This window comes from Phyllobates terribilis, unplaced genomic scaffold, assembly GCF_046119375.1.
Source record: "Phyllobates terribilis strain yellow unplaced genomic scaffold, ASM4611937v1 Scaffold_1__5_contigs__length_1240528914, whole genome shotgun sequence".
Taxonomy (NCBI): Eukaryota; Metazoa; Chordata; class Amphibia; order Anura; family Dendrobatidae; genus Phyllobates; species Phyllobates terribilis.
Window position 1 is genome coordinate 789,280,272 of NW_027362761.1, and position 25,525 is coordinate 789,305,796.

Here is a 25,525-nt window from a genome sequence, read left to right on the forward strand (position 1 = left end):
GATGAGAGGGGAGGGCGGAGGCACTGGGGGGCAGAGGAGAGAATTGAAGGTGTTGAATAGCTGTTTAGGGTTGTGAGACAGGGAGGATATGAGAGATGAGAAGTATGTTTGTTTTGCAGCAGTGAGTGTGGATTTGAAGGTAATGAGGGACTGTTTGAATGTGATGAAGTGCTCATTAGAGTGGGACCTTTTCCATCTACTCTCAGCAATCCTGGAGGTGCGTCGCAGCTCTTTGGTTAGACTGGTATGCCATGGTTGCCTTTTGATTGTGCGAGCTTTGATATGTGTGAGGGGGGCGACCGAATTGAGAGCTGCAGCTGTTGTGACGTTACATAGAGTATCAGCAACATCCATGTCATGTAAGGAACTGATGTCTGCAAGAGGGAGGAGGGATTCAGAGAGTGAGTGTAGGTCAAGGTGTTTAAGATTTCTGCAAGGGTATGCAAGTTTGTGGAGTGGGGATTGTTGCCCTGGAGAGGAGAGGGTAGCGAATGTAAGTAGGTTGTGGTCAGATAGTGTGAGAGGTAAATTAGAGAGGTTAGATAGGGAAAAGAGGCGAGTGAAGATGAGGTCCAGTGTGTGGCCATCTTTGTGAGTGGGGGCAGAAGACCATTGAGCAAGGCCGAAGGAGGAAGTGAGAGATAGAAGCCTAGAGGCAGCTGAGAGAGAAGTGTCAATGGGGATGTTGAAGTCACCCATGATGATGGTGGGGATGTCAGTGGAAAGGAAGTGAAGTAGCCAGGTGGTGAAATGGTCTAAGAAGGTGGTGGCCGGTTCAGGGGGACGGTAGATGACGGCCAGTTGGAGGTTGGAGGGAGAGTAGATGCGCACACAGTGCACCTCAAAAGAGCGGAGAGTAACGGAGGGTAGCAGTAGGATTTGGGTGAAGGAGCAATTGTCTGACAGGAGAAAGCCTACTCCTCCACCATGCTTGCCATTGGGGCGGGAAGTGTGGAAAAGGTGGAATCCACCATATGAAAGTGCAGCTGGAGAGACTGTGTCAGAGGGGGTGAGCCTGGTTTCAGTGATGCCGAGGAAGGAAAGTTTGTTATTGGTGAAAAGATCATGGATGTAGGAAAGTTTGTTACAAACGGAGCAAGCATTCCATAGAGCTCCTGTTAGTGGGGCTGGGGAAGGGGGGGTGGATGTGTATGAGGTTAGAAGGGTCGTGAGAGTTTGTGATGGATCGTGGATAGAAGGTGGAAGTGACTGTGGGAATGTGGTGAGGAGGTCCAGGATTAGGCAAGATGTCACAAGCAGTGAGGAGGAGAAGAGAAAGTGTTTATAGGTGGGAGCAGGAGAGAGCATGAGGTGGCTGTGTGTGCTCAGAGACACAGGATTGAATGTTGAGGAATAGTTCTGAGGAGGAGGTGAGATGAATGGGGAGAATGGAGGGAGATATGAAGAGTTTGTTGCTTGGTGTAGGGATTAGGGGTGGTTGTAAAAAGTGAAGGATTATAGAAGAGAGAGTGAAAACAAAGACAAACATTGTTTACAATTTTCAAGTATCCAGTTACCTTCAGATCCCTTCAGGTTCAATTCAGGGATAATTCAGATCTCACACATAAGCAATGCACTGCAGACACGTCTATAGCAGACTCCTTGCTCACAGTATATGGGCTACAGAATGCATTCAGGTGTGAACCAGAGGGGAATGGTCTGTGCTCATCTTGATCGGCTGATTAAGGCTAAGCCAGATGCAGGGTATTCAAGGGACAAGTAAACAAGGTCATAAAAAGAGTGGGGGCAGTTGTTAGTTGAAGAACATACCAAGTATATATAGAAGCAGAGGAAGGGAGAGGTCAGCATGGGAAAGCTGGATCATGTACCAAGTGTATATAGAAGCAGAGGAAGGGAGAGGTCAGCATTGGAGAGACAGAATCAACTGTGAGAGACAGAATCATAAAAAAAATCCAGAAAATCGCATAGTATGATTTTTACATAATTAATTTGCATTTTATTACATGAAATAAGTATTTGATACAATAGAAAAACGGAACTTAATATTTGGTACAGAAACCTTTGTTTGCAATTACAGAGGTCAGACGTTTCCTGTAGTTCGTGACCAAGTTTGCATACACTGCAGCAGGAATTTTGGCCCACTCTTCCATACAAATCTTCTCCAGATCTTTCAAGTTTCGGGTCTGTAGCTGGGCAGCATTAAGTTTCAGCTCCCTCCAAAGATTTTCAATTGGATTCAGGTCTGGAGACTGGCTAGGCCACTCCAGGACTTGAAATGCTTCTAACTGAGCCACTCCTTAGTTGCCCTGGCTGTTTGTTTCAGATAATTGTCCTGCTGGAAGACCCAGCCACGACCCATCTTCAATGCTCTTACTAAGGAGGTTGTTGGCCAAAATCTTGTGATACATGACCCTATCCATCCTCCCTTCAATACGGTGCAGTCGTCCTCTCCCCTTTGCAGAAAAGCACCCACACCATGTTTCCCCCACCATGCTTCATGGTTGGAACCGTGTTCTTGGGGTTGTACTTATCCTTCTTCCTACAAACAAGGCGAGTGGAGTTGATATCAAAAAGTTCTATTTTGGTCTCATCTGACCACATGACCTTCTCCCATGCCTCCTCTGGATCATCCTGATGGTCATTGGCAAACTTCAAACGGGCCTGGACATATGCGGGCGTGAGCAGGGGGATCTTGCGTGCCCTGCAGGATTTTAATCCATGATTGTGTAGTGTGTTATTAACGGTAATGTTTCAGGTCATTCACCAGGTCCTCTCATGTAGTTCTGAACTGATTCCTGACCTTTCTCAGAATCATCCTTACCCCATGAGGTGAGATCTCGCATGGAGTCCCAGACCGAGGAAGATTGACAGTCATCTTTTGTTTCTTCCGTTTTCTAATAATTGCGCCAATAGTTGTTGCCTTCTCACCAAGATGCTTGCCTATTTTCTTGTAGCCCATCCCAGCCTCGTGCAGGTCTACAATTTTGTTCCTGGTGTCCTTAGACAGCTCTTTGGTCTTGGCCATGGTGGAGAGGTTGGAGTGTGATTGATTGAGTGTGTGGACAGGTGTCTGTTATACAGGTAATGAGTTCAAGTACGTGCAATTTATACAGGTAATGAGTACAGAGTAGGAGGACTTCTTAAAGAAAAACTAACAGGTCTGTGAGAGCCAGAATTCTTGATGGTTGGTAGGTGATCAAATACTTGCAATACATTACATTACATGCAATAAAATGCAATTTAATTATTTAAAAATCATACAATGTGATTTTCTGGTTTTTATTTTTAGATTCTGTCTCTCACAGTGGAAGTGTACCTATGATAAAAATTACAGACTTCTCTATTGTTTGTAGGATGGAAAACTAGCAAAATCGGCTGTGTATCAAATACTCATTTTCCCCACTATATGTATAGCAGAAATCACGATATTCTATGAACGCTGGCCTGTGCTGGAGGCAGGAAGGTAATCAGCAGACCCCCAGCTGTCATGACAACCCATTGGCGTCCTGCAATCATGTGACAGGGGTGTTTATGGGCGGGATTAATGATGCGCTTCCGGCTGGTGCGTATTAAATCCCGTTGTCAGAGATTGACCTCGGGATTTAACTGATTAACAGCCACAGGCAGAGCACCGCTCCATCTGCGGCTGTTAAAGGCACATGATGGTTGATTAAATCAGTCATCATGTGTGGGGACAGATGTGGGTTTGGCGTGCAAGCTCACATCAAAGGGACACAGGCTTTGAAGTATTTGTCAATGGTCATGAAATGGTTAAGAAGATTACAATTTTGATGGTAGTGCTTCTTTAATAAAAATGAGGCATTGCGGTTAGAGGAAAAATTGTGATTGTTAAATGGGGATTTGGCTGTCACACAGACATTGCTACTCTTGTTTGCGGTTCTCAGTTGTTTCAGTTTTTTTATAGGTTTGTCACCTTTCAGAAAAATTTATTTTATCAGCTTTGGTAGCTCTAAAAATAAGTTGACTATTACTTACAATACCAGCATTTTTTGAGACCCATTCATTGCTCCAATATTCTAATATTAGACACACGCCACCTGAATACACCAGCTAGTTGAGGGTGCTTGCTTTTGGGATATGATTTTACCTAGATTTTCTGGCCCCATCTCATTTTTTAAAGGCATTTGGCATTTTTCCCCATTGATATAAAAGGTCTCTTTTTATTTTTGCAACACCTGTTTTTAATGTCTACTCAAGATACCGTACATCCAATTACCATACTGCCATTGTTGCCACAGGTTTATTACCCATCGTGAACCTACGTGTAGCAACTTGGCATCCTAGCATTGTAGGTTTCACTAAACTACTTATCATTTTGGTTTAAGGGGAATTGTCATAATTAAAAAAAATAGCTAAAAAATAAATCCTGTATTTTTCAGACTATAAGACGCACCGGACCATAAGACGCACCCCAAATTTTGGGGTGGAAAATAGTGAAAAATTTTTTTTATAAGATGGGCGTCCATCATATAGTCTGAATAGGTACGGTATCTTACCTGGGAGGCGGCAGAGCAAGGGTCACAGGAGGCAGGGTCCTTCAGGAAGCCGGTGGAATTGGAGGAATGGTGTGGACCCTGGATGCAAGAAGCCGGTGCTCCAGCAGTGGGGAGTTGCAGTGGTGGTGGAGCAGGATCACAGGACCGACCGTTCCCTCCCTCAGGAACCCAGAGGCTGCATTAGAAGAGGTGAGATGCTGTGGGGCCTGTGTCTGGCCAGGACATGTGCCTGGCCAGGGCCCTTAGCCTGGCTGAGGCCTGTGCCGGGCTGGAGCCAGGACCTGTGCCTGGCTGGGGCACTTAGCCTGGCTGGTTCCTGTTCCGGGCTGGGGCCGGGGCCTGCCCGGGTGCCTGTGCATGGTTGGGGCCCTTAGCCTGGCCGGGTGTATGTGCAAGGCCGGGGGCCTTTGCAGGACCGGGGGCCTTAGCCTGCCCGGGGATCTGTGCGGGGCCAGGGGCCTGTGCAGGGCTGGGGCCCTTAGCCTTTCCGGGTGCATGTGCAAGGCCGGATGCATGTGCAGGGCTGGGGCCAGGACCTGTGCCTGGCTGGGGCTGGTGCCGGGCTGTCAGCGGCTTCGGGCGGTGACGCAGAGCGGCGTGTGCGGGTTTCCGATGGTCGTGGCCATCTTCCTAAAGCTGTGATCTACAGGAAAATGGCCGCCGGAGCTCCCGGTCTGCGCATGAGCCGGCTCGGTTGGCCATTTTCCTGTAGATCGCGACCTCAGTAAGATGGCCGTGCACACCGGAAAGCCACGCCGCCCGATGCCGCTCACAGCCCGACACCAGCCCCAACCCCTGCCAGGTACAGGTCCCGGCCCCAGCCGTTCTGCCTCACTGCTTCACCGCCGACAGCATCTCACTGCTGCTGCTGCCACTGCCGCCACCGCATTCCTGAAGGAGGGAGGGCCCTGCGATCCTGCTCCACCACCACCATCCGGTAAAGTAACGTTCGGACCATAAGATGCACCCCCCATTTTCCTCCCAATTTTTCTGGGGAAAAAAGTGTGTCTTATGGTCCAAAAAATACGGTAAGTAAAAAAGAAAACAAAAATAAAACAAGGTCAATAAAAGGTTAAGATTTAAAACAACAACAATAAGGCTGTGTGCCCACGATGCATTTTTTAGGCGTTACCGCAGCGGCAATTCTGCTGCAGAAACGCTTAAAAAACGCTTGGTAGAAGGCCTGCCATGTTCCCCAATGATAATCCGCATGTGCTGTGCACATGCTGCGGAAATTTCCGCTGCAGATTATCATTGTGGAAAAAAACGCAGCAATACCAATTATTTTGCAGAAGCGCTGTTTTTTCGCCGCCATTGACTTGCATTGAAATGCTTGGATTTCACATCACTGGATCTGTACATGCGCATTCCATGCGTTTCAATGTGCGGATGGTACCCGGGTCTGGAGGAGAGGAGACTCTCCTCCGCACCCGGGTACCATAGAACCTGTAAAAAAACGAATAAAATAAAAAATAAATATTATACTTACCTTCTGATGGCCCCCGGTGTGCTTGTCTTCGCTTGCCGGCAGATCGTGGTGCACTGAAGGACCTGCGCTGATGTCATTTAGTCATGTGACGGAAGGTCATTCAGTGTACCGCGAGCTGCCGGCAAGCCAGGACAGATCGAATAAAGACTCCGGGGGCCATCAGAAGGTAAGTTAATATTTATTTTTCTATTTTTTACCATTCTTTACGGTCACACTATATAAATCCATGCCGTTTGCATGGATTTATATCGCGTGACCAAATTGTCAAACACTTTCCAAGTGATGCTAAAATCGCTTGGAAAGCACTTGTCAAACCCGCATGCAGAAATGCATGTGAAGAATGCTTCACATCCGCTTGTCTCTGGCAGGAAAAACGCATGTACAATCCACATGCGTTTTTTCTGCCAGGGAGGTGCAGAAACGCTCAGGAAAAATCCGGAGCATTTCTGCATCGTGGGCACATAGCCTAAGGCCACATTCACACGTTCAGTATTTGATCAGTATTTTACATCAGTATTTATAAGCCAAAATCAGGAGTGGAACAATCAGAGGAAAAGTATAATAGAAACACGTGCACCACTTCTGCATTTTTCACCCACTCCTGGTTTTGGCTTACAAATACTGATGTAAAATGCTGAACAAATACTGAACATGTGAACGCGGCCCAAGAGGTTAAGATTTTGCAACTGTTTAAGTAGTTGCATATAACAATTGTAGACACCACAACAATAATGCTATAATGCTGGGTGTTGCCATAAATTACTTTCTGTGTCTGTATATACATAGCAGGAGTTTTATTTAGGGTTAAAAGGGTATTCCCATCTCCAAGATCATATCCCAATGTGTAGTAGGTGTAATAATAGCAAATATCTCTATCTAGTTTGGAAGACGTGAACAATCAGCCTTTATTCTCTGAAAGCATGGTGCCGGAGGAGAAGAACAACATAATTCTAATTCCAATCCATATTGCAGGCTCTCAGAGCCGAAATGGTAGGGACACTATTCATGGTAGTGGAACTCTGAGCCAGGACAAACATCATGGTAGGAACCAGGGGGTAGTGGGAAGGGGGACAAGGAGCACTGGCCATTTCACACACAGACGCACCTGTAAGCCAAATCATATCTGCCATAATCCTTGTAATCCCGAGTGTCCCAAGCAGATCTCACTTATAGAACAGTCACATTGGGAGATGTAACTGCTCTATCCGGCCATTGGCGATACACTGACAGGAGTGTGATCGCTCTCGCAGTGTATAGCGCTGAGCTGCTGTGAGTGAGGTCACACGAGTTCATGAGCTGATGAGCTCGGGTGATTTCACTCACTGCTCCGCGAGAAAATTCTCAAGCAGCATTGGTACTGTAAGTGAAGTCACCAGGGCTCATCAGCTGATGAACTCAAGTGACCTCTCTTAAGGCAGCTCAGCGCTATACAGTGACACAGGAGTGACTACACTCCTGTGTTAGTGTGTCGCCAGCTGTCCTGTAGAGCAGTCACACATCTTACCACAGGCGAGTCAAAATGTGTTTCCATACTAAATTAATGTAAAGGGTGCTAATACCAGTGACACAGCAAGTTTTAGGTTTTTCTATTTTTCCCTCCCATTGTTTTTGGTTTAAAATTATTGTTTATCATTTGCTATTTTGTATTTAGCAGTGCTCTATACAAAAAGACTATTTCACTTGATTCATTTTTTTCAGGAGATATTCCACATTATGAACTTAAACTTCATGGGTGCAAATAGCGATGAGCAGGACTGTATCTATCTATCGATATATATCTATTTATCTTTCTAGTAACACAATTGGAACAGCACCATATATTTTAAGTTCGGGTGCAAGACCCCACAAACAAATATCCATTTGCAGTAGTAATATACAGTACAGTAGGAAAAAAGGCAGGCAGCACTCCAAAAGAATTTCCTTGTGAAAAAAGTGGACTTTATTAGCCCATATGGTGTGGCAACGTTTCGGTTGTGACCGACCTTTGTCAAGCAGTGTTCAGATATAAGCATGTGACATATATAGTTATATTTCATCATTACAAAATTATAATCTCATTAGTGCAAAAATACATAATAAACAAAGAAATACATTTCAGTGACAATCATTAGTGGTACAGTACATAGTACATACATAATGTAACATAATGTTGACACTTCTATTTCATTCCATAGAGATATATATGAATATTAGGTGCTTTGTGCTTTAATAATAGTTCATTAATGCTATGTGTTCTATAATTAATTAGAGGCTATGAATCACTAATCACTTTTCATAAAAAGCATTTCATATAAACGAGCGTCGATATCGGCGTTTGGAAGCATGTGTAGCACCCTGAGGACTCGGCTGCTACAGGGGTATTGCACCTCAAACCAGAGGTGTGGTATTCCACTCCCGGGTAAGGATGGAGTGTGGGACTGAGCTCAGATAGCTGCATGCACTACACTCATCCCATTTCCAGGGGACAGAACAACGGTACTCCCACCAGATAGATGTGCAGGTACGACAGCGTCTGTCCCTGGCTGGAGTGGGAGGAGGGGAGGAACATCCCAGTAGTGTAGGGGCAGATAGGGGAGGGACTCTGGGCATAGAGGTAGGAGCCCATTGGGTGCTAGTCACCTGGGCTCACACATAGAGGGAGTATATATGGTGGGCACCATCTTGAGACAGGGCTGTAGAGTCAAGGAGAGAGTTCAGAGAGGAGCTCAGCCAAGAGGGCTGACAGGGAGCTGTGGCTCCGGCTGGGCCCAGCTCCAGGGCCAGGCCTGTAGTGGAGAGGAGGAGGAAGAAAGACCCAGAGACGCAGGACAAGAGGGAACCCTGAGATCCCACAAGTTAACGGGTGAAGGGTTGGCAGATCAGGGTACCGGATCCCAAACTGGCAGAGGCAAGACATCCTTAACCAGGAACCGGAGGTCGTGGTCAAGCTTTGGCACGACCCTCACCACATCCACCAGGAAGGCATACCACGAATAGGGTCAGGAAAGCCAGAGAAGGTTTTACCACCAAGAGGCCCGAGGGAGCCGGACAAAGGTGGATCCCTGGTGGGAACGGCCAGTAGGAAGGAAGAGAGGGGAGCTCAGGACCACGCTCTGGACTGCCTGGAAGTTGGCCGAGTCCCACACCTGGTGGACGCAGCACGGCTCGGGTGGTCACTCAAGGCCGGAGTGACCGGAGCAACACCAGTGAGTAAAAACCCTGAAACTGCATCACATGTCTCTGAGCTTTCTTGCTGCACCATCGCTACCACCATCATCTACACTTGCTGCCCTGAGGCCGTACCCCTCCCGTTGGGGGTTATACCATCTACGCTGCACAACCATATCACCGGCCTCAGCGGACTGTCCTGCAGCGGCAGCTCTATAGCTGCATTCAACGGGTGGCGTAGTCGTCCTACATCTACTGCTGATACACCGCCACTCAGTTTGACACCCTGGGCACGGACCGGGTCACCGCCACGAGACTACTACTCCCATCGGATCCGGCTCCGGGTAAGCCAGCCCCCGTGCGCGCGATGCCGCACAACACAGCAGGCCCAGGGGCGCGTCACATGCAACTGCGCATGTCTATTCGCATCATAGCCCATAAGCCAATCAGAATACCCAGAGCTACAGGAAGATTTATCTATCTATCTGTGTATCTATCTTTCCATCTATCCATGTATCTATCTATCTATCTATCTATCTATCTATCTATCCAGACATACGTCCATATCTATCTATCCGTATATCCATATCTATCTATCTATCTATCTATCTATCTATCTATCTATATATCTGATGTATGTATATATATATATATATATATATATATATATATACATATATATATATATATATATATATATATATATTGTGGTAGATCAGCTTACTTGGTGGCACATAGAGGTAGACTCAGGAACACTGTCTCTTTAAATCTTCTGTGGTTTATTAATAGTGCTGCGGAAATGTTAGAAAAACAAACACTGCCTTCCCGGACTAACAGGAAAATCAAAACATAACGTATGGCACAGTCCTTGTTGCTACGGGTAACCGCCCGCTTCAGGAACAAACAACTCAATGTTTAGCTTGTCTTCACATGGCAAAACAGCTCCAGAGCTTGTGTCTCCAGACCCACCCCTCCATAAATGATTTAAAAAGCTTTGATTTTATCCTCTGACCTCCTCCCTCTCTACAGGTGTTTAATCACCCTAACACTCAAGATGGATGATTAACCTCTCATTCCTTCGTGTGCTGGAACCTTTTTCCTATGTTTAATTACTGGAGCTAACAATCTCAGTGCTACATATCTCCTCTCCAGTACTTTGCCAGTGACTTTGTCACAATATTGATAGATATATGGACAGATAGATAGACTATCGATAGATAGATGGATAGATAGACAGACGGATAGATGGATAGATATACAGATAGATGGATATATGTGAGTGAGATATATAATCATTGCTTTGTGTTTGTAGCTTACGGTACATGTAATTTATTAATAAATGATTACATAAAAAAAAATGGAGTGGGATCCTCCTAAATTTTATTAACCAGCAGAGGGAAACTGGATAGCTGGGGCTGATGTTTATAACTTGGGAAGAGGGTGCAGTATTTTTAAGACTATAAGACGCACTGGACCATAAGACACACCTAGGTTTTAGAGGAGTAAAATAGAAAAAAAATGTAAGCAAAATATGTGGTCATGATGCCCTGTTAAGGGGTAGGGTGTCAGCTGCTGACACTGTTATAGGGGTAATGTCCCCCAATTCTGTTAATATCCCCCATCCTGGTATATATGGCCCACTCCTTCTGTAATATGATATGCATGGCACCCCAATCCACCATCCTGGTATGCATGGCACCCCAATCCCCCATCCTGGTATGCATGGCCCCCCTCATCCCCACACTGGTAAGTATGGCACCTTTCACCCCTGTATGTATGGCCCCCTCATCTTGGTATGTATGGCACCCTTCATCCCTGTATGTATGGCCCCTCTCATCCTGGTATGTATGGCACCCTTCATCTCTGTATATATGGCCCCCCTCATACCTATTCCTGGAATGTATGGCACCCATCATCCCTTTATGTATGGCCCCCCTCATCTTGGTATGCTTGTCCCCCCGATCCCCGTCACACTGCACACAAAAAATAAACAATCATACTCACCTCCTCTCTCCTCCAGTGCTGCATCCCTCTGCTGCCGACAGGGTTCACAGTTTGTGAGCCACGCATGGTGTAACTGCCATGCGCCCTCACACAGTGATCTGCTGTGCCAGAATAGTCACTGCTCCCCACGCCAGCACTGTGTGCGTGGGGAGCAGTGACCATTCATTCTCCCTAATAGCATGCACACTGCCGCTCTGCCACACATGACCGCAAAGGGGCAGCAGGAGAATGAATGGTCACTGCTCCCCACACACACAGTGCCGGCGTGGGGAGCAGTGACTATTCCGGCATAGCAGATCAGTGTGTGATGGCGCATGGCAATTACACCATGCGCGACTCATGCAGTGTGGACCCTGACGGCAGCAGAGGGATGCAGAGCTGGAAGAGAGAGGAGGTGAGTATGATTGTTTATTTTTTTTGTGTGCAGCATGACGGGGATCAGGATGGGGGAAGCATACCAGGATTAGGGGGTCCATACATACAGGGATGAAGGGTGCCATGTATACCAGGATGAGGGGGGCCATACATACAGGGATGACGGGTGCCATACATACCAGGAATAGGTATGAGGGGGGCCATGCATACAGGGATAAAGGATGCCATACTTACCAGGAGCCACGCTGCAGGCACAGTGTGCCGGCTATTAAGGAAAATTAATATTTACTGCTCCCCACGCCCATGGGCGTGGGGAGCAGTGAATATTCATTTTCTTTAGTAGCAGGCACAGTGTAGGCTGCAGAAGGAGGCTGCTGCCTCCTGAGCCCCGCTATTCCGCTGCTGTCTCTTGCCCCACTTCCCCCACCACCCATAGGCACAGTATTTATGTATATCGAACTATAAGAAGTACCCTCCACTTTCCTCCAAAATTTTGGAGGAAAAAAGGGCGTCTTATAGTCCAAAAAATACAGCTCACAGCTGTATACTTAGCCTTTACTGGTTATTAAAATGGGGGACCCCAAAAGAAAATATAAGTGGGGTCCCCTATAATTAATAACCAGCAAAGGCTAGGCAGACAGCTGTGAGCTGATATTAATAGCCTAAGAAGAGGCCATGGATATTGGCCCCATCTGAGACTAAAAACTTCAGCTCTCAGCCGCCCCAGAAATGGCGCATCAATAAGATGCACCAATTCTGGTGCTCAGCCTCCGCTCTTTCCACTTGCCCTGGTGCGGAGCAAGTGGGGCAATAAGGTTGGGGTTGATGTCAGCCTTGTATTGACAGCTGACATGAAGCCAAGGGGTTAGTAATGGATGTTACCGCAGATCAGAGCCCCTGTTTCCCGCGCTGTCACACAGATTACCGAGAGGGAAACTACTTATTGCTCTATTCGGGCTCGGCCGAATTTTGAAGATTTTTAGTTAAAATGCTCGAAGGTCAGCTCACAAATCCAAATTTTCAATGTTCGTGCCAAATTTGAGATTGGGGAAAGTTTTCCCAACATGTTCGATCATCTCTAGTTAAAACACTTTATCTTTTTTGGATGTCTACAGACGACCATGGTACATGTATTTAATATAAATAATTATTATTGTATTTGCTTTTTGTAAAAAGTCTGAAGTATCTCATGTATACCATATCCTGTCATCCTGATACTAATCACATTTAACTACAAGTACTTAAATAAGATAAACATAGAGTTAAGCAGTGTATTGGAGGCCTTGGTGACGTGGAATATCCTTTTTCTTACCATAGGACAAATGTGCAATCCTAGAAGACACAGTGTTCAATTAAAATTCCCAAAATAAAACCTTGCTCTGTTCGTTGCATCCGTTCCTTGCTCCTAATGGACAGGACTTACCCTTTGGTGCATGTGTGAAGGTTGTTCTTCAAGCACTAACTGTTCTGTCTGTAATTAAAAGTAAATGTACTTACAAAACCCTACTCATATTCTTTATAATCCCCATAGGATCATTTAACAGACAGAATGGGTCAGTCGAATAGACAAATGAAGTCTCAGTCTCCTCTCTTGCTACAAGTCTGTAAACACAATGCTCAATTGATTGGGCAATGTTACATTAGAAGTCAATGAAAAATTAATTATCTTCACTAAAGTGAGCACTTTGCTGCTTTGTTTTTCTGTGCATTTGATACCATTCACTTATTATTTATGGAAAATTGAGAGATGTTCAAGGTATCACATTTACCTAAGTCTAGAGAAATTCTGAAAAGCTTAATACAATAAAATGTTTTCTACACTTACATAGAAGTAGACACAGGCTATTACGCAAAGCATTAAACTGAGTTATTGTTATATTTGTAAGCCGTAAGGTAAACTCTCTTTTCAGACAGATCTGTTACAGACATAATGAACCTCAATGCAATTAACATAGATCAGATCTGGTTTTCAGCTAAGGACAGAACTACAATATGTTTGAGAGAAAAAATATACAATTATTTAATTGCCTACAACTTATAGCGTAGGCTACCCACAGACAATATTCTAATTTTATATATTTGTGACAGTTAAATTGTTATTTCCAACCAAAATATATGCTATTAATGTCTGATGGATGTGGATCATACTCTTGGGATTTGAGCAGTTTTCAAGATTTGTGTAGAACTGAATGAAGAAAAGAAGAAGACATGTTTGACCAGCTCCATATATTTTCTGTCTACAATGCAGGGGCTTGTGCTTTCCTCACCAGTTATTACTTGTTGAGAGATCACGCTCTATTCACAGGAACAGGCACAACACATGGGATATATATGTGACATGCAGAAGTAGTGCTGTTGCAGAGTGTGACATGCAGAAGTAGTGCTGTTGCTTTAAAAGCATTCAGCAACTATTAGAAGTAACAGAAGCATAGGAGACAGGAAGTCTTGTGCTCCAGAAGCATCCAGCAACTAGAGGGGTTAACACAGTCACAGGAGAAGGGGAGTGTTTTACCAGAGTCCCAGGGAGATTGTGGGGTAGTTGTTTACTGTTTGGCTGCAGCCAAAGAGAGAAGTGTTGTGTGTGATCTGTATCTCACAGAAGTGCAGGAAAGAGAACAGGATTCAAGTGAAGCTCAACACAGGTCAGATACCCTGCACTGTTAGTTCAGTCTATCATTGGGCAGGAAAATAAGGACTGGAAGGAAATGTGTTACAGAGATCATCTCCCTCATCAAACCCTCCCCCCTCCATCTCCATGCAGGATAAAGAATGCTGTGTAGAATTGAGTCCTTATAAAGGAAAAGCCTGTGGCTGTGTATGCATTAAAACTGTGCTGTACTGTGCTAACGGATAATAGACTTTGTAATACTGTGCTGCAAAGGAGACTGTACTTGTTAGAATCCTCCTGTTAGGTTTTTTCTATTTTGCTGGTCACATGACCTTTTTGGCCTATTTAATCCTGCTCCGCCCTTCTGGCTTTGCTGGACTTCATTGTAATTTCTACTCTTAAGCTAGCCAGGTGCTTTGTTACCTTTCTTAGTCAGTTTAGCTTTGTCTTTTGACCTGTATGTTCTATGTTGTTTGTTTGTCTTTTTATTGCTACAATTTCTGCTAGGAGGTGTCCATCTTTCTCCCAGTCCCTAGTTCTTGTAGGGATCCCTCCCTCATATCTATAGGTCTTCGTTCAGACTAGCTGAGGACTTTAGCGGGTCTGATCGCAGGATCAGGTTCCCCGTTATATCGTAGGGATCTAGCGTAGTTATATTGTAGGGACAGATCTCCTGTCTTTCCTTAGTGCTTGTAGCAGATCATAACAGTAAGTCCAGCCAAAAAAATATCTCTAAGGAAAGACCTCCAGTTTCGATCATGGTGTTGGTTCGGGATTTGGCTCAACGCCTGCAGGGACTCTCTCTGGAGGTGGCCGAGCTCCAACAACATGTGAGTAGCTGTTCTGGAGCGCATTTTGTGGAGCCAAAGGTACGTTTGCCTGATTTATTTTTTGGTGAACAACAAGATTTTTTTTCCTTTAAAAATGCTTGTTTATTGTATTTTCGTTTGAGACCCAGATCCTCTGGTGATGAATCAAAGCGCATAGGGTTCATAATGTCACTTTTGCGCAAAGAATCTCAGGGATGGGCCTTTTCTCTCCAACCTAGTGATCCATGCTTTAGATCAGTGGATAGTTTTTTTTCTGCTTTGGGGTTGTTGTATGATGATCCTGATCGTGTCTCATCAGCTGAGACGGAATTGAGACTTTTGAGGCAGGGATCAGGTAATGTGGAAAATTATTGTACTCACTTCCGTCGGTGGTCTGCTCAGGTGGGGTGGAACGATTCAGCTCTGAAAAGTTTGTTTCTTGCTGGGCTAGGTGAAAGGGTTAAGGATCTGCTGATTGCTTATCCTACACCTGGAAACTTGCAGGAGGCAATGCAATTAGCTATACGGGTGGACAGGAGACTGCGTGCAAGGGTTAATGAGAGTAAATCCTTTGCCATGTCAGCTCCGAGTCTTGAGAGGGTCTGTACTGACATTGGAGAGCCGATGGAGATTGGGGCGATGTCACCCCGCTCTCTGGAAAAAGACCGCAGGTTTTCTGAAGGTTTGTGCTTTTATTGCGGAAAATCTGACCATTTCATTAAGAACTGTGTGCTTCGTATGAACAAAGAAAAAAAAAAGGTCAGTTACGCCCGTATTGCCTGTTTAAACACTAAGGGGGTATTTCTTTCTGCTACCACTGCAGCTCAGGAAGAATTAATTGAATTTCGGGTATTTGTGGATTGTGGTTCTACTCTGAATGTGATTGATGAGGGATTCTTGGAAAAACTTAAATTAATACCCAAACCTTTGTCATCCCCTATTGCCGTGGTTTCTGTCGATGGCTCTCCCTTGAAATGTGTTACTCACAAAGTTTATGAATTTCCCCTCACTATTAATGGTATTCACCAAGAAAATTTGGATTTGGTGGTATTAAATAATTTGCCTTCTCCAGTAGTTTTGGGGTTACCCTGGTTAAAATTGCACAATCCTGTACTGGATTGGTCTACTAATGAAATTAAGTCCTGGAGCCCTAAGTGTTATGACAAGTGTTGTAATGGGCGCATTGCTGCTGTGGATAAAGGGGAATTACCTGTACCTATTCAGGATTTTTTGAAAGTTTTTTTCTGAGGAGGAGTCGCAAATTTTGCCTCCCCATAGAGACTATGATTGTCCTATTAAATTTGTCCCTCGAGCGACTCTTCCTAAAAGTCGTTTATTTAATCTTACTATTCCTGAGAGAAAGGCTTTGAAGGAATATATACAGACGAACTTGGCCGACGGTCATATCAGACCCTCTAAGTCACCTGTGGCTGTTGGATTTTTTTTTGTTAAAAAAAAGGACGGCGGTTTACGTCCTTGTCTGGACTTTCGCGAGATTAATAAAATTACTGTACGCAATCCCTACCCACTGCCATTGATTCCTGATTTGTTTAACCAGTTAGTGGGGGCCAAGTGGTTCTCTAAAATTGATCTCCGGGGGGCATACAATTTGTTGCGCATGAAGGAGGGTGATGAATGGAAGACTGCTTTTAACTCTCCTGTGGGTCATTTTGAGAATCTGGTTATGCCTTTTTGTCTTACCAATGCACCAGCATTTTTTCAGAATCTTATTAATGACATCCTTAGACCTTTGATTGGCAAAAATGTGGTTGTGTATTTGGATGACATTTTGATTTATTCGCCTGATCTGGAGTCTCATTGGCGGAGCGTACGTGAGGTATTACAGTTATTAATTGACAATTCGCTTTTTGCTAAGCTAGAGAAATGTGAGTTCGCTGTACAGAGAATTAGTTTTTTAGGCTACATTATCTCCAGCGAGGGTTTTGAGATGGACCCGGTGAAAGTTCAAGCTGTGCAGGAATGGCCTAGGCCTATTGGTTTGAAATCGATACAGAGGTTTTTGGGTTTCGCCAATTATTACAGAAAATTCATTAAAAATTTTTCTATTATTGTTAAACCACTGACCGATCTCACCAGGAAAGGTGCTAATACGGTTCAGTGGACTACTGAGGCCATTGAAGCTTTTGTGATTCTAAAGGAGAGGTTCAGCTCTGCCCCCATCTTTATGCAGCCTGATGTGACTAAGCCGTTTTTGGTTGAGGTTGATGCTTCTTCTGTGGGGGTCGGTGCGGTGTTGTCTCAGGAAATCAAGGATGGAGTACATCCCTGTGCCTTTTTTTAAATTTTTTTTTCTGAGACTGAACTTAATTACGATATTGGTAATCGGGAATTGCTGGCTATTAAACTCGCATTTGAACACTGGCGTCATCTCTTGGAAGGTGCTGAATTTCCCATTCAGGTTTTCACTGATCATAAAAATCTGATCTATCTTGATGCTGCCAAACGCTTGAATGCCCGTCAGGCTAGGTGGGCACTTTTTTTTTCACGGTTTAATTTTTCCGTTACTTACATCCCGGGTACCAAGAATGTTAAAGCTGATGCTTTGTCTCGCAGCTTTTCTCCCATGGTTGGTGCTGAGGAGGAGGAGAAAATTTTACAAGAAGGTGTTGTGATTGCTGCATTGGACTCCGTTTTGGAAGATGAGATTCTTAAAGCACAGGAGGATGCCCCATCTAACACTCCCCATGGGAGGTTGTTTGTGCCTAGGACCTTTAGGAGAGATTTGTTTGTTGAGTGTCATGAGTCTCGGTTGGCAGGTCATCCAGGAATTTCTGAGACCAAGAGACTTGTGGGTCGCAGTTTTTGGTGGCCTGGATGGCAGAAGGAAGTCAATAAGTGGGTGCGTCAATGTACTGTGTGTGCTAGATCTAAGTCTTCTCATACTCCTGCTGCGGGGTTGCTTTGCCCTCTGGAGGTTCCTAGTGCACCTTGGACACATCTGGCTATGGACTTTATTACTGACCTTCCCTCCTCTGAGGGTTCCACGGTCATCTGGGTGGTCGTGGACCGTTTTAGCAAGATGTGTCACTTGGTTCCCTTCATCAAACTGCCCTGCGCTAAGACACTCGCTAAGGCCTTTGCTAAGGAAATTGTCAGACTCCATGGTGTTCCTACTGACATTGTTTCTGATAGGGGACCTCAGTTCGTGGCTCGTTTTTGGCGTGCCTTTTGTGACAGGTTGGGAGTTCATTTGTCGTTTTCATCTGGATATCATCCTGAGTCTAATGGCCAGACAGAAAGGAAGAATCAGGATGTTGAGCAGTTCTTGCGTTGATTTGAGGCAGACAATCAAGAGGGGTGGTCTGAGTTTCTGCCGCTTGCTGAATTTGCTCTTAACAACCATACTTCCTCTTCTGCTGGGTGTTCGCCTTTTTTTTGTTGTTCTGGGAGACATCCGTCTTTTGGGTCATTCTCCAAATTGGTATCGGCTGTGCCTGAGGAGGAGAGTTTTTCCGGTGATTTGGAGAAAGTTTGGACGGATGTGCGTGGTAATCTTCAGGAGGCTAACAAAAAATCTAAGAGGTACTTTGACAGGAAACGTCAAGAGGTTTTGTTTACGGTTGGTGACATGGTTTGGTTGTCCTCTAGGAATCTGCAGTTGAGGATTCCTTCTAAAATATTGGGTCCCAAGTTTGTAGGGCCCTTTAAGGTGCTTCAGGTAGTTAACCAATCTGCTGTTAGGTTGGAGATTCCCACCTCCTGGAAGATTAATCCGGTGTTTCATGTTTCTCTTTTGAAAAAAGCTGATGTATCAGATAGAGACGCCACTGCCACTGTTCCTCCGGTGGTGGAGGACGGGGAATATGAGATTTCCCGCATCCTTAATTCTAGACGGTATAGGGGGAGTTTGCAGTATCTCGTCGCTTGGAAGGGTTTTGGTCCCGAGGATAACTCATGGGTGAGGGTGGATGATGTTTCTGCTTCCAGACTTGTCAGAGCTTTTCACAAGAGGTTTCCTGATAAGCCTGGGCCTAGGGGATCCGGAGGATCCTTATAGAAGAGGGGGTACTGTTAGAACCCTCCTGTTAGGTTTTTTCTATTTTGCTGGTCACATGACCTTTTTGGCCTATTTAATCCTGCTCTGCCCTTCTGGCCTTGCTGGACTTCATTGTAGTTTCTACTCTTAAGCTAGCCAGGTGCTTTGTTACCTTTCTTAGTCAGTTTAGCTTGGTCTTTTGACCTCTATGTTCTATGTTGTTTGTTTGTCTTTTTACTGCTACAATTTCTGCTAGGAGGTGTCCATCTTTCACCCAGTCCCTAGTTCTTGTAGGGATCCCTCCCTCACATCTATAGGTCTTCGTTCAGACTAGCTGAGGACTTTAGCGGGTCTGATCGCAGGATCAGGTTCCCCGTTACATCGTAGGGATCTAGCGTAGTTCTATTGTAGGGACAGATCTCCTGTCTTTCCTTAGTGCTTGTAGCAGATCATAACAGTACTGTTATTACTGGAGCTTGTTGCTCAAAGAGACATTTGCATTGCACTGGCCGTGCCTCATTAAACGTTACTGTTCTACTGTTTATGAAGATGTGTCTGGTCAGCAACTGTATCTATCGTGTGCCTGAGAGAAGCTGCAGCCTATGGTCGCCCTGAGTAATGGTTCCCCCAGGATTCCAACGAATTCATGTAACCGGTCTCGCCCCTTACTGAACTTAGGCGGCGTGCGTGTAACATATATTTATCAGATATTGTAGTGTATAAGTGTTTAAAGAGAAAAAACACTCTCCTGATGACCTTATAGTACTGATATGTGTTATATTGCTGGCTTTCTATATGTTGATGTTTGATGCAGTTGTTTAATGTGTGACTAATGCCCCTCTATCCATTTGTGGGAAAAGTAAAAGTAACAGTGTAGATGCAGCACACAGATGAGTTAACAGCTAGCTAACTTATCCATGAATAAGGACCTGAGTTCCTAGTCTGAAATGTCGTAGGAATAAGAATTCCATCTTTTTACATATACCTGAGAATGTCAGGATTTTAAGATATTGGAATAAAGTTTACTATTTTATTTGGAAAATGGCTGGAGCATCACTTACAGTACTTCCTTGAATAACAGGCAACTTGCCCTGCAGATAGGAGGCATTTTGGAAAGTAAGAAGAGAAAAGAACATTGTGGATCTGGATAAGTAGAATATATTAAAAAAGAGAGCTCAGCAGCAGTGGAGACTGACAGGAGTCTAAGGAAGTATAGCTGTGGGTTTGAGAGAGCCTTGAGAAAGCATGAATTAAGTGGGGCTGAAGAGGCAATGTGTAGGCCAGACTTAGAGTATTTGTGAGGAAATACTGGACTTTTCAGGCTGTGGCACGGGTACCACATGGAAAATGGCCTGTGATCAGTGAAGGAGAGATAAAAGAATGAAGTATTCAATTCACCTATGCCATATTGCTGAATTGTTGTTTCTAACAAGTGATGTGCCTCCACATGTGACCGTTATGTGTATGCCTTTGTGTAAAACAGAAGACATGAAAACAAAGCTTTCTACCCATTACCTGCTATATATATGTTCACCAGTTCCAACAGTAATGTTCACTTTATTCTTATAAAGTAAACCAAATTCTTCCTTGTGTGAGATGGCCGCCGGTCAGGTGCTTGAGGGGAGATGTGTCGCCGAGGTTGGTAGCTTCGGTGATGTAAAAATGGGATAGCATGCTCTAGAACTTTTAGTGTTGAGAGGGTAAATAGGGTGTATCAGGGCAGGTTTTTACGAGCAGCCATAAGAGATGGGTGGGAATGACTGCTCACATATCCCCACCCTGGGGCGTGGTTTTGTGTAAATAAAATGGAGACCAAATGTCTCAGTCAGATTCTGTGTCTGGAGATGTGTGGATCTCCAGAGTGTTGGTCTGTGTTAGGACCTAAGGACTGGATACTAACCTGAGTGGCTGAACCCGCAACGTTGTATGGACATTTTACTTTGTGTTTCCACTTTGTGCCAGAAAAAACAGTTTTTGTTTTGCTTCCTGAGCGGTTTATGCTGCTTAATAAACCAGCCTGGATTTCACTGAAAACTCTTCTGTGCCTACCTCAACCGCAGCTGAGTAAATACCAAACCCTATAATTGGTGCTAGAAGCACGGGCACGAATCCAAGGGGCAGTGTGACTGCTACAGAAAACCGTTTATGTCCTGGGTAAAGGCCACCTGCTAGCAAGGGACATCCGGCAGCATGGAGGAGATGATAAAGCAACTGGTGCAGGCTAACCTCCAGCCGCATCATCAGCAGCACAAGCAGTGGCAACAGCAGCAGATGCAGCAACTGCAGCACAAGCAACTGCAACACAAGGCTCCTGGCCAAGGTGATCCGTGGCAGGGCAACCGCCCACCCCCAACTCCAGATGATAACTCTCACGTGAGGAAATCGGTAAGAAGAGCATTACAAAATATGACCCCGGGTGATGAGGCGTTCCTGATGGTCTTTAAGAGGGTGGCAGAGCTTGAGAAATTGCCTTCGGAACAGTGGGTGGAGGTTTTGGCGCCATATTTAACAGGCGAGCCCTAGAAAGCATATCATGACTTGGCCTTGCAGGATGCAAAAGAGTATGCCAAATTAAAAATGGAAATATTGGCACGCTTAGGAATGACTCTGACTAACAGGACAAAACAGGTGCACCACAGGGCCTGCTGCAGTGGCAAACCTCCCCGATCCCAAATGTTCGACCTCCTACACCAAAAGTGGTTGCAACCTGAATCTTCCTCCCCTAAGCAGATAGTGGAGAGGGTCATCATGGACAGGTTCATACATTCCCTGCCGAGGTCGGTTCAAGCCTGTGTGGCCCAGGGAGATCCCCGTAATGCCAATGACCTGCTGAGGTTGGTGGAAAAATGCCAGGTGGTAGAGAGTTCCTTGGGGAAGCCAGGAGAGGTCGTAGCGTCACTATACTGGGGTTCCCAAAAGGGGGCAGACACCCAAAAGAGGGGAACTAGAGCCACATCTGGGGGACATCCTAGACCACAGGAGGGGTCTGAGTTGCTGCCAAAGGTCCCACCCAATAGCATAGTATGTTGGAGATGTCAAACCTCAGGTCACATAGCCGCCCGTTGCCCCTTGACCAACGAGCCAATGGACTGCAGCACAGTACAGCACAGCTCTTACTTTGCATATCCTGCCTGCAGTGCTGTCCCTCAACCAGGCAAGGGACCGCAGGCATGCCTTGTATCAGTAAATGTAGTGCAAGTGACGGCTCTGTTAGACTCGGGGAGATTGGTAACCCTAGTGAGGGCCACAGTTCCTCATCTGCTGGTTCTGGGGGAAAAAGGTTGGCGTCCATTGTATTCATGGGGATGCTAAGGACTACCTTTTGACCCGGGTGGTCATAGACACAAACTGTGGCGCCGAGTCCCATGAGGTAGGCATAGTAAAGGACCTGTTGCACCCTGTTATAATAGGTCGGGACTAGTGATGGGCGAGCACTAAAATGCTTGGGTGCTCGATGCTCGGGTCGAGCACATTGGAATGCTCGGGTGCTCGACCCAGGCAACGAGCCCAATTTAAGTCTATGGGAAACGCGAGCATTTTTCAGACGGCTCCCCCTGGCGGTCAGCAGAGGGCCTAAAAATTGTCCAAATCGATGGGAACAGTGCTCAAATGACATGGGAACAGCATGGGGAAGACCCATGGAAGCATTTCTGACTCCCAGGTCACTGCTGTGAACAACGTTGTCAGAGGTATTACGCCACTTTTACGGGCTCACAATAAAACATACAAAAGCGAAACCAAAATGGATTTTCCTGGGAAATATGTTAAGGAACATCCTTTCCAGGATAATGACTTGTATATAAGGCAAAATAAATAGCCAAAAACAAAAATGCTCCTCCACATCTTGGGCTATGTTCACATGTAGGGTTTTTGATGTGCTTTTGCACTTTTGCATTGCTTTCAACCAAGACAAATGCATTTACTGGGAAATGTCATTTTAACATTTTACAACCTTATCTGGCCATGTGGTGTGTGACACATCATCAGACACATGCATACAGTGCTGAAAAGACATGTGAACAGCATGGGGAAGATCCCTGGAAGCATCTCTGACTCCCAGGTCACTGTCTAAATGTGTGCCCATCATAAGTGGTGCATGTGAAGATGCCTCCCGCCATGCACCTCTCGTTGCAGACTTGCAACAATCACCATCCACGTCCTTGTCCCAGTGCAGCGTTCAGTTGTCCCTACCCCATTCCTTCGAATGCAAGCGCAAGTATGCAGCCAGCCACCCACCCACCCACAGGCTGCAATACTGTACTGCCAAATTTTTGGCAGCTGCTTGCACTTGAAATGTGGCCTTTTAGGCTCGCAGAGGTGAAAGCTGTCCACAATCGTATGGCGACAGCGACTGGGTATCCATACTCGGTCCCCAGCCACCATTATTTGTCCTGGTGTCATCACCGCCTTCCACAAGCACAAATGTGGCCAGGGACGGTACGGAGTCAATCTGTGAGGGTCGTGATGACATTCCACTCGTCCTCCAGTCACTCCAAATTCAAACTATGAGCATGGGTCAACCATTCAAAGAATGAGTCAGACAACAAGCTGGTTCAAGCTCAGAGCATGCTCAGAAGGCTACTACAGACAACGTTCTCAGCAATGTTCTGAATTTATTTTTTACATGCACAAATCTAAATACACTACATAATGGGAGGGGAAAGAGGTTGTCCGGAGCGGGGTAAGCCATGAAAGTCCAGTGTCTAGCCACTCCTGATTGGTCCACATCTCCTTATCTCAGTCTCTGGGCAGATATTGCAGCCGTCAGCTTATAATCTTGTTTCGTTTCTCTGAAATAAGTCTTGGCAACACTGGAACTGTCTTAGTTTAAGTTTCGATTTGTGTAATATATAGCAAGGAAAGCTTATTGTTATATGACACAAAATGGTGGTTAGTACATTAGCAAAAAAGCGTATAAAAGTTACAAAAATATGAAAGTTACAAATATATATATTCTCTTTTACCCCGACATTCCCCCCTAAACACTAAGCTTTCCTTTGCTTCGGGGCCTTTGAGACTGTCCATGTGTGGGGAGAGGGGAGGTGGATTTCTTCACCCAATCATCTTAGAAGCTGCCCCCTTATGGGACGCCCCCAGACAATCGAGCCCTATCCTGGATAACACATGGAGTTCTCCCAGCTGTCCCTAAACTAAATCTCTCAATTGAACTTTGTCATGGGGGGGGCTGGTCAGGCTTGTTCAAAGGAGTGTATTTCTCCATATCTTCTCTTGATTCAGAAAGGTCCCGGAGGTTGGGACAGCATTGGTTATATTTTTCCTGTATAAGGGGACTATGCAGCACAGGACCACCAGGCCCAATACTAATAGACCTCCCATTACTAGACAAACTTGTTGGAGGAATCCCTTGAGCCCTCCCAACCAACTTGAGAAAAAGGAGGTATCTACCCCTGTGTGGTAGCTGTCCACCCTGGGACAGACAGTAAGCATATGGAAAGGATATAGAAGAAGGTAGTCATCTTTTATAGACTCGTTCTGTCTCTCGTGCAGTGGGAGGCGTGAATCCAGGTGCTCTTGCCCTCAAGCTTCAGAGCCGTCGGGGTGGTGAGAAGCACAGTGTACGGTCCCTCGAACCGCGGCTGGAGGCAGTCTTTCCGGACAAACTTCTTCACATACACTAGATCGCCTGGGATGAAATCATGTACTGCATCACCTGTAGATTCTGGGAGAGAAGCAGATACTGGAGAGCGGGTGTTAGTCAATTCTCTAGACAAGGCAATCACAAATTTTACCACTCTATCATGTGTTTCAGACAACTCTTGGGGCCTAATCTCTCCTATCTTGGGTGGGGTCCCAAACAAAATTTTATAGGGAGTCAGCCCATGTTTGGCCTGAGGAGTGTGTGTGATATGATACAATACTATAGGGAGTAGGTCGGGCCAGGGGAGGGGATGATCTTAGGTCATTTTCAAGAGCTGGGTCTTGAGTGTGGAATTCATTCTCTCCACTTTGCCTGAACTGGCAGGATGGTATGGAGTGTGGAGGACCAAATCTGTTCCCAACATGTTCCAGAGTTCTTCGTAGATATTTGCTGTGAAAGCTGGTCCTTGATCCGATTCTATGACTTGGGGAAACTCCAAATCTGCAGGCAATTTCGGTGATCAGTTTCTTGGCTGTGACTTTAGCAGTCATGTTGACAACCGGGTAGGCCTCGGGCCAGGCTGAGAACATATCCACGGCTACCAAAACGTACTCCTATTTTCCTGCTTTAGGCATTTGGATATGGTCGACTTGTATTCTCTGCCAAGGGTAGTCTGGTTTAGCCAGATGTTGAAGAGGGACCCGTGCCGTACACGTTGGGTTGCAGGTAGCGCAGACAGAGCAGGATTTTGAGTACGCAGTCACAGTGGAAGAGATTCCGGGTGCAAAGTACAGTTTCTTGATACATGCCAAAGCTTGATTCTTTCCTCTGTGTGTAGGCCCGTGAGCCCATGCTGCCACAGCTGAGTACATGCGTCTAGGCAAGCAAGGCTTCCCATCCACTTGGTAAAGAGTCGAGTTGACCTTTGAATCTTTGCAACCTGCCAGCACAGCTCCTGCCGCTTTCCATTGCTTGACTTCTTCAGTGGGGGGTCTTCCTTTGTTCCTCACACAATTTTT